The sequence below is a fragment of a genome, unplaced genomic scaffold (genome assembly GCF_019419815.1).
Source record: "Pyrus x bretschneideri cultivar Hongxiangsu unplaced genomic scaffold, Pyrus_bretschneideri_v1 Contig28, whole genome shotgun sequence".
NCBI lineage: Eukaryota > Viridiplantae > Streptophyta > Magnoliopsida > Rosales > Rosaceae > Pyrus > Pyrus x bretschneideri.
Genome location: NW_025999590.1, coordinates 3,228,267 through 3,243,020, shown reverse-complemented (window position 1 = coordinate 3,243,020; position 14,754 = coordinate 3,228,267). Strand labels below are relative to the sequence as shown.

The window sequence follows — 14,754 nt, the reverse complement described above, 5'->3', positions numbered from 1 at the left end:
TTCGGATTAATTGATTTGGTGGATTTGATGGAAGAGATCCGTAGAAAATCTCTTTCCCAAGTTTTACACCCATTGGCAGGGTCACTAGGACCCACCTCCTCTTCACCCCTCAATTGGAAATCTGGAATTCAATTCAACTTTGTTCAAGTAGATATGTTATTATTGTCTCCTTAAAAACATTGTTAAATTCCATCTCTTATTACGATTTTGATTGTTCTTTTATTACGATTTTATCCACCATAACATATGGCGGAATGGTGGTTGCTCACAAATAATACCCGATCACCAAGTTCAACAACCTTCATCCATTGTGGACCACCATCAATATCACACTCCAATTTGAACACTCAAAATCCTTTAGTCTTAGGTGGCTCAGTGTAACTAAAGGTCTTTCCAAGCATGACCTTATGCCAAGGATCGGCTACTAAACACGTTTCTTGTTGAGACTTGTATGCATAGTCTGCCTCATGAAAAATCATAAACAACTCCATTAGACACAGAATCTTTTGCTAGGTGAACGAAATCACGACCAATTTAATGTTCAGTCCCTTTCCACCTAATCCACGTAATTCGGGATTCAGACCATTGAAATTTGATCTAGCGGTTAAAAACATAATGCTCATTTAAAAGTTATAATAACTTTAATCGTTATATCAAATTTCAAGGACACGAATTCATTGATTTGATGGAAGAGATCCGAAAAGGATCATTTTCCCAAGTTTTACACCCATTGGCAGGGTCACTGGGACCTACCTCCTCTTCACTCCTCAATTAAAATTTTGGAATTCAATTCAACCTTGTTCAAGTAGTTATGGAATTATTGTCTCCTTAAAAATATTGTTAAATTTCATCTCCTATTACGATTTTGACTGTTCTCTTGTAACGATTTTCTCCATTATAACACACGTGCTAACTTGGAGAGATTTTAGAAAATATAACGAGAACAATATCCATAACCGTGCCAACTTAAAAATCTTTGTTTATTTGTGAGCAACCACCATTCCGCCATATGTTATGATAGATAAAATCGTAATCAAAATCGTAATAAAAGAACAATCAAAATCGTTATATTTTTAAAAATCACTCCAAGTTAGCACGTGTGTTATGATGGATAAAATTGTAATAAAAGAACAATCAAAATCTAGGAGATGGAATTTAACAATGTTTTTAAAGAGACAATAATACCATATCTACTTGAACAAGATTGAATTGAATTCCAAATTCCCAATTGAGGAGTGAAGAGGAGGTGGGTCCTAGTGAACCTGCCAATGGGTGTAAAACTTGGGAAAGGGATCTTCTGCAGATCCCTTCCATCAAATCCACCAAATCAATTAATCCGGATCTTTGAAATTTAATCTAATGGCTAAAGTTATTATAATTTTTAAAAGGACTTTATGTTTTTAGCCGTTGGATTAAATTTCAAGGACTCATATTCATTGATTGAGTGGATTTAATCGAAGTGATCCGAATATCCCCTTCCTAAAACTTGGACTCCGCAAATGTGACGCCTGTACTACAATTGCTGATGGCGGATCACCAGCTGCTTAGACATCGGACTTGTCCTAAACCTTTTTTTGACGCTTCGTTTTTGTTGTTTAGACATTCTCCAACCCTAGGCTAAAACTCAAATTTGCACTTCTATTCCCCCCAAAAACTCAACCCAACCAAAGGCTAAAATATGGCCTAAAACCTAAAACTCAAATGGAAGACAAATTTAGCCCAGGATTAGTAAATTCATTGAATCCAACGGTTAAAGATCTAATTTCATGAAATTCAAAGGTAAAAAAAAAAAAATTTAACTGTCCAAATTAAACCTAACAGCTAAAATAATTAAAAAAAAATCTTTCATTTGTTTCATATTTTTTCATATTGTTTAACGAGTTTCATTGTATCGGTTAGTGATTTTTCAGTATTTGTCAGAATCTAAATATTTTTAGGTTAAAATGTTTATAAAATTAAATTAGGATAGTTTATATAAATTTTTATTTTAAAAAAAAGTTACTTTAAGTAAAAAATTAATCTAAATTCATTTTTTAATAATCTGGGGCTAAAATTTTAGCCCAGAATGATGGGAGCAGAAATATTGTTTATGGGTTAAAACCTAAATTTTCTTGGTTAAAATTTTTTAATTTTAGACCAAAAATTGAAGATGGTCTTAGGGTCAGACTCGGGTTAGGAGTAGGCACCCCTAGCTAAGACTAAGATTGGACAAGATCAGCTTATCTCCTTCGATTTTGGCACGATGTAGGCAGCTTAACTCCTCAGACTATGACCTCATTGATCTGGTTTGTGGCTGATGCATGTGGAGACTCCAATTGGTACAAATTCGTTGAATATGATGGATCAAGAGTAGAGCATTACAATGGTTGTGATTTCATTCACCTACCAAAAGATTCTGCATCTATGGAGTTATTTATGATTTTTCATAAAACAGACTTTGCATAAAAGCCCAAACATGAAACGTGTTTAATAGCCGATCCTTGGCATAAGAGCATGCTAGGAAAGACCTTTAGTTACACTGAGTCACCCAAAGACTAAAGGATTTCGAGTGTTCAAACTGGAATGCGATTTTTATCCATCATAACACGTGCCAACTTAAATTGAAGTTGGTATTAATCTTTGCTTAACCAAACCAATAGCATAAACAAAGATTTTTTTTTATAAACCATAAACAATAGTAACCATATCGAAAGTAAAATCTAATAAACAATAGCGATTTGAGAAATTGAAATTATAGAAATATACAGAGGACGCACCTGTAGAAGTTAAACGTAGAAACACATCTTCATCAATGGTGAAGATTCGCATTGTCAGGGCACAATTCGACCCCAAAAATTTTCACACTGCTCGTTCTCTGCTTGGTCATGCTTGGAGATGGCATGCTTGCCTCCTAGTTATCAACATATCCCTTTCTCTTGCACCATATCGTATTGAACCAAAACTAAGTAAAGCTTTAATCTGTATCACATTTAGCCAAAATCGAATTTTTAAAAAACATACTTATTCATAATTACACTTTAATTGCAGAATAATCACGGTATCATTTAATTAAATGGAATTAAATTTTAATATCTTTACAAAGAAATCGAGAGACATACAAATCCTGGAATTGAGGAATGGCTGGTCATCCAAGTCGAGCCGGCGACCGGGCGAGGCAATGGAGACGGCGACCGACATATCGTTCTCTAGAGAAAGCTTCCGGAGGGCTCTGCGTCAGTGATGAGTTCTTGTGTGGGTGCCGGACAGAAGACGGTTGCGATTTCGAAGAAGAGGGAAGGGGGGGGGGTGGGGCTTCGGGGAGAGAAATGAGTAGTTTGGAGATTTCAGAGAAACCGCCGAAGGAAGCGAATGGGTGAGACTGGATGGGTGGGTGGTAGGCCTGGCAAACGGGTCGTGTCTATCGTGTTCGTGTCGTTTTCGTGTAACACCGGTTATCTTAAAGGGTCGTGTCGTGTCACACCCGTTATCTTAACGGGTCCTTAACAGGTCGTGTCACTTTACCCAACGGGTAAAGTGACCCGACCCGTTATGACCCATTATGATCCGTTAAGAAAAAAATATATTTTTTTTAAATTTGCACATACCACACATTGCCACATAAATATTACTTCAAAACATTAAAACATTTCTCGTTCAAGTACTATATCTACACTCGAAAATAAAAGCCTAATAAAAAAAATAATACATACACTACTAATATATTACAAATATTAAATGTGCAAGGATAAAGAGTTTTTGTTTTTAAGATTGTAAGTCTTTCTCAAAAGTTTACACCTCCATTTACAAAATCTTCAATTTACATCGATCATCATGAAATTGTATTCAATTTACACCTACATCTATATAATTATTATAGTTTTTACTTTTTAGGGATATAAAATTATTAAATTAATGTATATAATTATTAATATTATAGTTGATTCATACTTTTATTAAGTATATAAATTATAACATAAGATTTTGTGATATCCACATCCACTAGTGTAAATATTTTAAATTGAAAATCAAATTCATTCTTTGTATTCATATAGGGTCAAGGAGTGTAGCTGTAAAAATTCATCAAAATCAGAGTTAAAATAACCGTTAAATCTTGATTTTTCGTTTATAACCGTCGAAAAGCTTTGTCCCGTTACTTGATCTCTGAATGTTGTTTTTTTTGTGATTTTTTGTTGATGTGATCTCCAAGCATATACAAACAATTTTGACGGTTTGGATCGTTGAAATTAGTTTTGGAGAATTCATAAAACGATAGATTGACTAACACTTAGAGTTTATTTATACTTTCATTAAGTATAACATAAGATTTTGTGGTATCCACTTGTGTAAATATTTTAAATTGAAGATCGAATTCATTCATTGTATTCATATAGGGTCAAGGAGTGTAGTTATAAAAAATCATCAAAATCGGAGTTAAAATAACCGTTAAATCGTGATTTTCGTTTATAACCGTTGAAAAGCTTTGTCCCGTTACTTGATCTCTGAATGTTTGTTTTTTGTGATTTTTTGCTGATGTGATCTCCAAGCATATACAAACAATTTTGACGGTTTGGATCGTTGAAATTAGTTTTGGAGAATTCGTAAAATGATAGATTGACTAACACTTAGAGTTTATTTATACTTTCATTAAGTATAACATAAGATTTTGTGGTATCCACTTGTGTAAATATTTTAAATTGAAGATCGAATTCATTCATTGTATTCATATAGGGTCAAGGAGTGTAGTTATAAAAAATCATCAAAATCGGAGTTAAAATAACCGTTAAATCTTGATTTTTCGTTTATAACCGTTGAAAAGCTTTGTCCCGTTACTTGATCTCTGAATGTTTTTTTTTTGTGATTTTTTGCTGATGTGATCTCCAAGCATATACAAACAATTTTGATGGTTTGGATCGTTGAAATTAGTTTTGGAGAATTCGTAAAACGATAGATTGACTAACACTTAGAGTTTATTTATACTTTTATTAAGTATAACATAAGATTTTGTGGTATCCGCTTGTGTAAATATTTTAAATTGAAGATCGAATTCATTCATTGTATTCATATAGGGTCAAGGAGTGTAGTTATAAAAAATCATCAAAATCGGAGTTAAAATAACCGTTAAATCGTGATTTTTCGTTTATAACCGTTGAAAAGCTTTGTCCCGTTACTTGATCTCTTAATGTTTTTTTTTTGTGATTTTTTTCTGATGTGATCTCCAAGTATATACAAACAATTTTGACGGTTTGGATCGTTGAAATTAGTTTTGGAGAATTCGTAAAACGATAGATTAACTAACACTTAGAGTTTATTTATACTTTCATTAAGTATAACATAAGATTTTGTGGTATCCACTTTTGTAAATATTTTAAATTGAAGATCGAATTCATTCATTGTATTCATATAGGGTCAAGGAGTGTAGTTATAAAAAATCATCAAAATCGGAGTTAAAATAACCGTTAAATCGTGATTTTTCGTTTATAACCGTTGAAAAGCTTTGTCCCGTTATTTGATCTCTGAATGTTTTTTTTTTTGTGATTTTTTGCTGATGTGATCTCCAAGCATATACAAACAATTTTGACGGTTTGGATCGTTGAAATTAGTTTGGAAGAATTCGTAAAACGATAGATTGACTAACACTTAGAGTTTATTTATACTTTCATTAAATATAACATAAGATTTTGTGGTATCCACTTGTGTAAATATTTTAAATTGAAGATCGAATTCATTCATTGTATTCATATAGGGTCAAGGAGTGTAGTTATAAAAAATCATCAAAATCGGAGTTAAAATAACCGTTAAATCGTGATTTTTCGTTTATAACCGTTGAAAAGCTTTGTCCCGTTACTTGATCTCTGAATGTTTTTTTTTTGTGATTTTTTGCTGTTGTGATCTCCAAGCATATACAAACAATTTTGACGGTTTGGATCGTTGAAATTAGTTTTGGAGAATTCGTATGCCATCAATCAAGTTCCGTGTGTGTGTGTGTATATATATATTTATTAAGTAGATTTAAATCTATTTATTTTGTACGTATAAATTATAATTGACTGGTACACGGAATAGTACATACATCACGTGTCACGTGTGTCATTATAAAAATAGTGAGATATGTCATGACAGTCATGTGTATGATAAAAAGTTAATAACTTAAAAAAAAAAAAAATTTCTCACCACTTCTATTAATTTTCATTTTTCCCTCTCTTTTTTGTTTCCTTTTCAACTTTTTCTTATCATTTTCACTTTTCCCTCCAACATCTTTCCCTAATTCCCTCACTTTTTTGTTTCATTTTCAACTTTTCTTAACATTTTCATTTTCCCTCCATTTTTTTTTTCAAAAAGGGCGGCAAGTTGGCAACGGCAAGAAATTGATTATTGAAATTTGAATGGAAAGAAATCATATCAAATTTCAATGGATGCAAAATCATGCAATGCATCATGCATCATGCATATTAAATTATTAATTAATAATTATTATAGTTTTTATAAAATTTAATATATATATATATAATTATTATAGATAGACTTAATATTTTGGGGGTATAATTATTATAGTATATATAATTATTATAATTATTATAAATTTTATAGTTAATTTAATATATATATATATTTATTATAATTTTTAGGGGTATAAAATTGTAAAATTAATGTATATAATTATTATAGTATTTTTTTAGGGTTATAAAATTATAAAAATAATATTCTGCTTATCGTGTATCGTGTTACCCACGTGTATACCCGAACCAACCCGTTATCTTAACAGGTGCTTATCGGGTTACCCGATAACGACCCGATTCGTTATCGTGTCGACCCAAACACCTGTTAATTTCGTGTCGTGTCGTGTCGGGTTATCGGGTCGTGTCGGAAATTGCCAGGCCTAGTGGGTGGTAGTTAAAACCATACTTTAAATGTCTCTGGTAATATTGGATATTCTACAACGAGTCTTTTATGTCCGTGGTGAATTAATTGTGATAAATGTGGTATTGTTTTGTAGTGGATGGTGACAACTGACAAGGCCGATAATCATGCAGTTTGTGGGATGGTGACAACTGACAAGGCCGAGCCCTCTCTTCTCTCTTTTTCCAACCCAAAGTGCATTGATGTGAATAAAAACAACAAAATAGTACGTACTGAGAAGTCCTGGTTGATCGATCAATAACGTGATTTCGTTGCACGCATGCATGTACTGCATTGATATGCCCTACCAAATCCTTAATCCCTCGTCCTATATGTTACATAGACACCACCAACTTCGTGATAAATTTAAATGAGTGTCATTACACCCCATTACTCTTACCCACCAACCTCCTCTCATAGTTTAATTGCAAAACCTACCAAGTTAAGAAATGAAAACCCTAAAACCTTCCGCTTCTCTAACACTATATAATAACACTACCACCTTTCCAATTCTAAATCATTTCATACTTCCTTGAGACTCTCATCTTTTCCCAATTCATTTTGCATCTTCACGCCTCACTCTTTCTCCCTTTTCAATTCCTCCTAACTCTAGTCCTGCAAGGATATACTTCCTTCCGAAACACAAGAGGCTTTAGCATCATTTTCCGACTATGAAAAGGCATTGTATCCCATATTTGAAATGTTGTAATTGCTTCTGTTGATCCTAGACTTTATAATTTGTAATTTTATTTTAAGATTTATGTATAAGATTTGCTAGTGTGATAAGAGACTTAAAGTTGGTGAAATAAAAAGCAGAGCACAAAAATATAAGGTCCTTATATAACCTTTTCCAACAATGCTTAACATTTAAACTAATAGGTGCTGACATGGCACTTAGTGACTTATGGTTAATACTACTATAAGTTAATAAAAAGAGTAATGCTATTGCGAGGCACACTAAAAAGAAATGTTAATAGAGATTATATACGTGTACCACATGATATGACAAATTAATGATATGTATAATTAACATTTATATGAGATAAGTTTATTAATTGATGTGGTATGTATCCATTACTTGTCACATCATGTAATACAAAAAGGTGATACAAAATATGATTTCTTTAGCCTTTTTCTAATAAAAAACAAGTACATACTTATAATTTTGGGTGAAATAATAACCAACATGTTGATATTCCATCCAAAGCAAACAATATGTCACTAACGTTGGAATACTGCATGGTTCCGCCACCAAAAAATGGCAATCACAATTGTCTGTTAGGGTGGGGCTCCTATGTTCCATGCTTTGCAGATACCCAACAATAAAATCCTATGTAGTGGGGTTTACGTAGAAATATTTGACAAACACTAGATTGGTTGAAGAATATTTGTACTCATCACTTATTTATAAATGTTGGATTAATTTAAATTTTGAGATCTGTGTAGTGGATGAACATAAATTTTAAAATTTAACCGTATTCAATAATAACAAATATGATGGTGAACATTACCATCACTTAAAAGTAATGAGCAAAAATAAACATCCAGTCGTTGAAATAATGACATAAATAAGTTCGGAAGTTGATTCTCTTCAAAAAAAAAAGAAAAAAAAAAAAAGGGGGTTTAGGGAGTTGGCTCATCGTCTCCTTTCCCACGCATTATATTACCCATGCAAATTAAAATGGAGGTGGTAGAATTTCACTAGTGGGATCATTATCTAATTAAGAATCTTAAAATTTGGAATCCAACAGCCTAATGAGATTCCCATGCATAGGGTACTCCCATTTGTTTAAGATTCCCTTCTTTTATTCTTATTCAGAGAATTTGCAAAAGGATATAATTCGAAGGGTGAATATTATTGTTTCATCCTCCTCCTATAATTCCTTTCATATTTTGATTCTTCTGGTGTTTTGCTTCTTGAATCGTTAATCGGTTGTTTCGGTGGAATTTGTTTCTCTTTAGTTATTGGGATGGTTAAGAATTTCCTTTCCACTGGATTTCAGTTTTTTGGGTTAGGCATATATGCATGCTGAAAAAATTATTGCAATGCAATGACAAGTGGTCAAATAACTGTCAAAAGTTGGTCGGTTGTCGCTTTAATGCTACTTATCACTTAATATCTGTTAGATTTAATTGTTGTGATGTTGGATCATTTATTTTCAATTATCAAATGCTATACATTATTAAAGAAAAATTGTATTAAGCGAGGGAATTATAATAAGAATTTGGCCACGAAAAATTTGTGACATGTCTCCAAAACGTTACTATCAATCTTCCAACAAGTTCCGCTTACGTCGGACACTCAGCCTATAAATAACAGCAGCTCACTCCCAACGCTCAACACTCGAGATAGAGCCTCTCATTCACACCCACTGTCTGGGTTCTCACTTTCTCTCTCTACTTTCTCACTCGTCGATGACGCTCCGTCAAGCGCTCATTTGGCACCACCAGAGTGTCCCTAGCGCCACCACCGTCGTTGGTTATGGCAGATCACCAAACCATCGTGTCTCCGAATGCTGCCCAAGTGAATTACCACTAGGAGTATCTGACCTCGACGGACACCCCTCGAAAAGGATTTTTCCGCAGATTCCTCCACCGCCAGTCGACATCGAAGCTCCCGGAATTCCTGACCGTTCCGGTTGGGGAGAAGCTCTGGGAAAAGTTGAAAGGCATCAACATTAGTGGTGATCAGCTCTACTCGGCGGTCTCTGCCCTCCGCCTCCAGATCGGGACCCCACAGCCGAGCTTCCGTTCAAAATCTCGGTCCACAACGTGAAGAAGATTCTGTGGCTTTCTCAGTTGGAGAAGCTGAGGGAGATTCAGGAAACTTCGTTTTCACGATCGGAGTTCGTTCGGATCTGCAGTGAAGGATGCGAGAGTGAAGAGTAAGGTGCTGAGTTTGCGAAGATGATGGACGAGTCCGTAAACGTTATCGTTTTGGGAAACGTAGTGTTTCTCCTGCCGGAGTAGGTAACTTTTTATTCTTTCTTGCTTTTATATAGATTCTGTTTCTGTTGTTGTTTGTGATATGGTAAAATTACGGAATTGACCTTTAGGTCTTGGGTTGAAGAATACCGTGGGTTTTTTCGTTAAAACTCCCTTAATTAAATCATTTTATACATCAAATATTTAATAACGAAATAAATATTTACTAAATTATCATACGTCAATTGGGCGAATATATTTTTTGTACTAATAAAGATAGATATAACTGTTAACCGATGGGGAATCCGTTATCCGGTGGGTATGGTTATGAATAATACCCGATGGTTAATTTACGGTCATGGATATGGTTAATTTTCGTGGTTATGGGGATGGATATAGCATTTCCGTTCCTAAACCGATCCTTTGCCATCCCCACACGTACCCTTCTTTTTTTTGTTGGTGCTTCTTCGTCCACTTTACAATTTGGTGTTTCTTCATTTATGCTTCTTCTCTAATGTAATTTATAGTTACCGGTCCACCTTATTTCATTTGATGCTTCTTCAACATTGAATTGTTTAATCCTAATTCACTTTGTTCAGGTTTTATTGAATTACAATATGGGTTTGCAGTTCAGAGTCGATTTGGGGATTTTAAAAGTGGTGGACAGGCACAAACAAGAAGGCAGAATTTTCAAGGCTTCGGCAAATGAGGTAAGACTATCATAATTTTCCCGAAGAGAACCAAGATGGTGTTCCCTAGAAGATAACCAAGAAGGTAATTCAACCACACACTGTTTGTTTGATCTCTTACTCACCATTTGCCCAGCTTTCTTTTGTTGTGTTTTTGTTTTTTAATTTTAAACTTCATATACTTAATGTTGTGAGTTATCTCATGGACAGGCACAAACAAGAAGATAGCCTTGGCCTCTTCTAAGAGAACGTAATCCACACGCACAAGAGAACCAAGTCTTCTCATAAACATGTTCTTCTATACATTAGCTTTCTTTGTTCTGTTAATTGGTACTTTTTATCTATTTGTATTGTTCTTTTTTATTTCTCACTATTTTTTTTTTTGTTTGCATAATCAGCGTATTATTTTGATAAAAAATAAATAAATAAACTGCATATTATATGGGGTTTTGTGCGGTTGATAAGATGTTTCATTGGTTTCTTTGTAACCAAAAATTGTTTTCCCCTGGCCCTTTATGATGGAACGCGGCTCCTTCTTTTTCGACGCAATCTTCGAATATGGTCTGAGGTGACCGTGGTGTGCAAATTACTAAGACTCTGAGACAGCGACGATTGGGATGAAGATCATAGATGCTCAAGTATATATGTCGACAACTTGGCATTGTAAGTCTTTATAAATTCCAATTTGTATTACTGATAAACTATATATACCAAATGTTATTAGGAATTAAATTAAATATACACTACATGGGGATAGAGAAAGCGATCTAGAGGGAGAGCCAAAATATACTTGGAGACAATAAAAAACTACACAAATTTGTGACAAGTTGACGAGTAAATGATTCTTTGTTTTGCATTTTTTCCCTTGGTAAGCTATGTCTAAAACTTTATTCATTTTATTGTTGGATTGAAGAATAAAGATCATTGTCTTCTGTCAAACAACTTTTTCTTAATACTGATTGCCAACCTGTTTGTAATAATAATTGGATAGTTTAATTTCTCTTAGTTCAATTTTAGATGTTCTCCATAGTAAGTGTGCACACTATTTTTCTAGCTATAAATTTGTATATGATTTGCTATGTATTTTTTTTTATATGAAAAAAGCCTTTTCTGAATGCAATATGAATTACATGGTATGTGGACAAAATTCTATGTAGGTGTAAAAGACTTTTGGCTTGCGATACTGACTAAGGATTGCTTGGCTGAGGAACTTGAAGATTCAAGACCTTTTTTCGGTTCTCTTTTCAATTTTGTTGGTGTTTGGAATGATTCATTTTTATTATTTTTCTTCTAAATGTCTAACAGTCGGTAATCTAATTGTATCATTGCTTTATGTTAATTCAAGATTTTAGAATAATTAAGGTAGTCATCTCTAATATTTTTATTTCATTGTCAATATCAATTAAAATATTATGTACAAATCTTTAAAATGCAATGCAATATCTATGACAAGTGATTTGGTCACACATAAATGAGTGTAGTGGGGCAGGATTTAAGCTTGGCTGCTCAAATAGTATTTCTCCAAGTTGAATGAAATTTGCATTCTATTGAGAATAATAACACGTATACAATGGTGTCAGTTCCATGCTTGCAGTAAAGACAATACAAGAAAAATCAAAGCAAACCCATAAGCAAAAAACTGCGAAGAAAGCTACAAATGATGCATTTTCCTTTGGATATGACTTTTTTTTTTCTTCTTATTTTTTGTCAATGTATGTGCATTTTAATTACTACATACTATAATGCAATTTACACCGCAACTCATATTCTCATTCAAAAACTCTATTTGCAATTATGGAAACAAGCATTAGTATTGTGGCGCTATTGAATTGACAAAGCAGTTTGCAGGTGGAATGGGAAAGTGTAACATATATGTCAAGAAAAAATAGTATATATTATATCATGAAGCCACAGACTTATCAACTCATTTTTAGCAAATTTTAATAAGATAAATGCAAGGAAAAGATGATACAAATGAAATATCTTGGGTCCTTGCTGTATTTCTTCCTTTATTCATTACTAGCCTTTTCTAACGTGCTTTCATACGTGCAAAGAGTCTTTTTTTCTTCTCATGCATTTTACATGCGAGTTAATTATGTTTTATTTCCTTTTATTTTCAATGTATGATATATTTTATTTTAAGACGCAATATGAGAAAAAAATAGCTAGCACAACACATCTTAAAGAGCACGTAGCACCTGTGATAAAAAATATCTCTCACATAAAAAGGTAGGAACATACAAAATGCAACCTTTTTATAGTACGAACACCTTTGTATAGGTGTCAGCTCTTCCCTTGGTAGGTCTACTTACTGTTTTTTATAGTAGTCTGGGCAAGTACTTAATGTTTTCATCTACTTTTCTTTTATTTACATCTACTTACTATTGTTCATAGACTTTAGGTAGGAACTTGCTTTCAAAATCCCATGTTTGACAATTGCATAAATAACATTTAAATCATTATTTTACGCAAAATGAAACCGAAAAACATGACAACTTTTTAGGATATACATGGTAAAGAAAAAGTTCATCTTTGCGCAATACATTTAAAATAAATCTTCACAATTATAATGGAAAAAAAACTAATGCAAAATCTTCACAATTACATTTAACATTTCTTACCATTTAATTTTGTGAACATGATAATGTCCTAAAAAGTTATCATGTTTTTCGTTTTTACTTTGCGTAACATTTAAATCATTACTTTACGCAAAGTGAAAACGAAAAACTTAACGAGTTTTTAAGACGTGCATGGTAATGAAAAAGTTCATCTTTGCGCAATACATTTAAAATATATCTTGACAATTACAATGAAAAAAACTAACGCAATACAACTTTAAAGGCGCGTAGCGTCTGTGATCCAGAAATGCCTCTTGCACGCACATTAGTGCGTACGGAGAGGTTAGTAAATAATAATGAGAATTGTTATTGTTATTGTTATTTTCATATGAAATTCTGTTTCGAGCTTTCTTATATTTTATTTTTATTAGTAATGAAATTATTAAAATATTTTTAAGATGCCACGTAAGCTTTTCAGGGAGACCCCAATTTTCTTTTTAACATTTTCACATTTATTTTACTAATTAAGAATAATACTTATTTTTACGGTCGCAAACGGAACTCAAATCAAAATTTTAACGGACACCTTATACTTAAAATTGTGAAAAATTTAACTGTTAACTGCTGGGACTAAGAGAGAACCTTGTGCAGTGTGCGCCACTGCCCTGTCTTGTCTGTCTGAGGGCCTTCATGCCGACCAAAGACATCAATCAATTATTTTTCATTATTTTAATTACACTCTTTTCTCTCCTACTACCTCTCTCTATCTCAATTATTTACACAAAATTGCAATTGTATATGAATGTATATATATGCACATATATATATGTGTGTGTATATATATCAATGCATCATAGATAACATTACTACAGGTACGCAAATTTAAATTGCCATGATCGATGTCACTGTTGTAAGATCTCCAACCAATTATTTATTATCACGAGGAAAAATTAAACAATAAAATAATATGTAACTGATTCAAAATACTGTTATAACTAATGACATCTTAACGTTTAATATGCAAGTAAGTTTCTCTTCGCTCAATATAAATAATGGCGAATGTTGATCTCCTTATTTAGGTATGAATTGGAATTTCTATTGCTTTATAATTTCTCTTTCAAAATTTAAGCTGTGCTTTAGTTGGACAATGGGATGCATGCCTACTACGTACTAAATCACAAATATAATTTATGTACATGCAATCTCTATCCTGCCTAATACTTTTGTTGGGGTCTCATTAATTTGGAATAGGATTATCTCCCCTTCAATTTGGAGTAGGATTATCTCTCCTCCTATTCTCATCCTTTTTCTTCCCCTCTTGTCACAAATGGTTTTTGTCTTCTTCTGGTTATTAAAAAATTAACACAAAGTATTGACGTGATTTAATCGTAACTATTCAAATAAGAGATGATGGTTTTTGTCTTCTTCTGACTATTAAAAAATTAACATAAAGCGTTGATGTGATTTAATCGTAATTATTTAAATAAGAGAGAAACGAAGGGGATGGAGATTTAGAAGGAAGAATCTTACTCCCATTAATTTAAGTCCTTTTTTGCATTTTTAGTTGCTAGAAAAGAGTACAAAGACTACATCATCTCATGTACCTCATTTTACATATGAAATCGGGTATGGTTTTGCTAGAAAAGAGTGCAAGGCTCTCTGACGTATTTGCATTATCCTAAACGCATCTGTATTCTATAATTTAA

At 32.9% G+C, this 14,754-nt stretch overlaps 1 pseudogene; it reads left to right on the top strand.

The window, feature by feature from the left end:
- The first annotated feature begins 6,887 nt into the window (after positions 1-6,887).
- Positions 6,888-14,754, top strand: part of LOC125479112 — a 44,165-nt pseudogene continuing 36,298 nt past the window's right edge.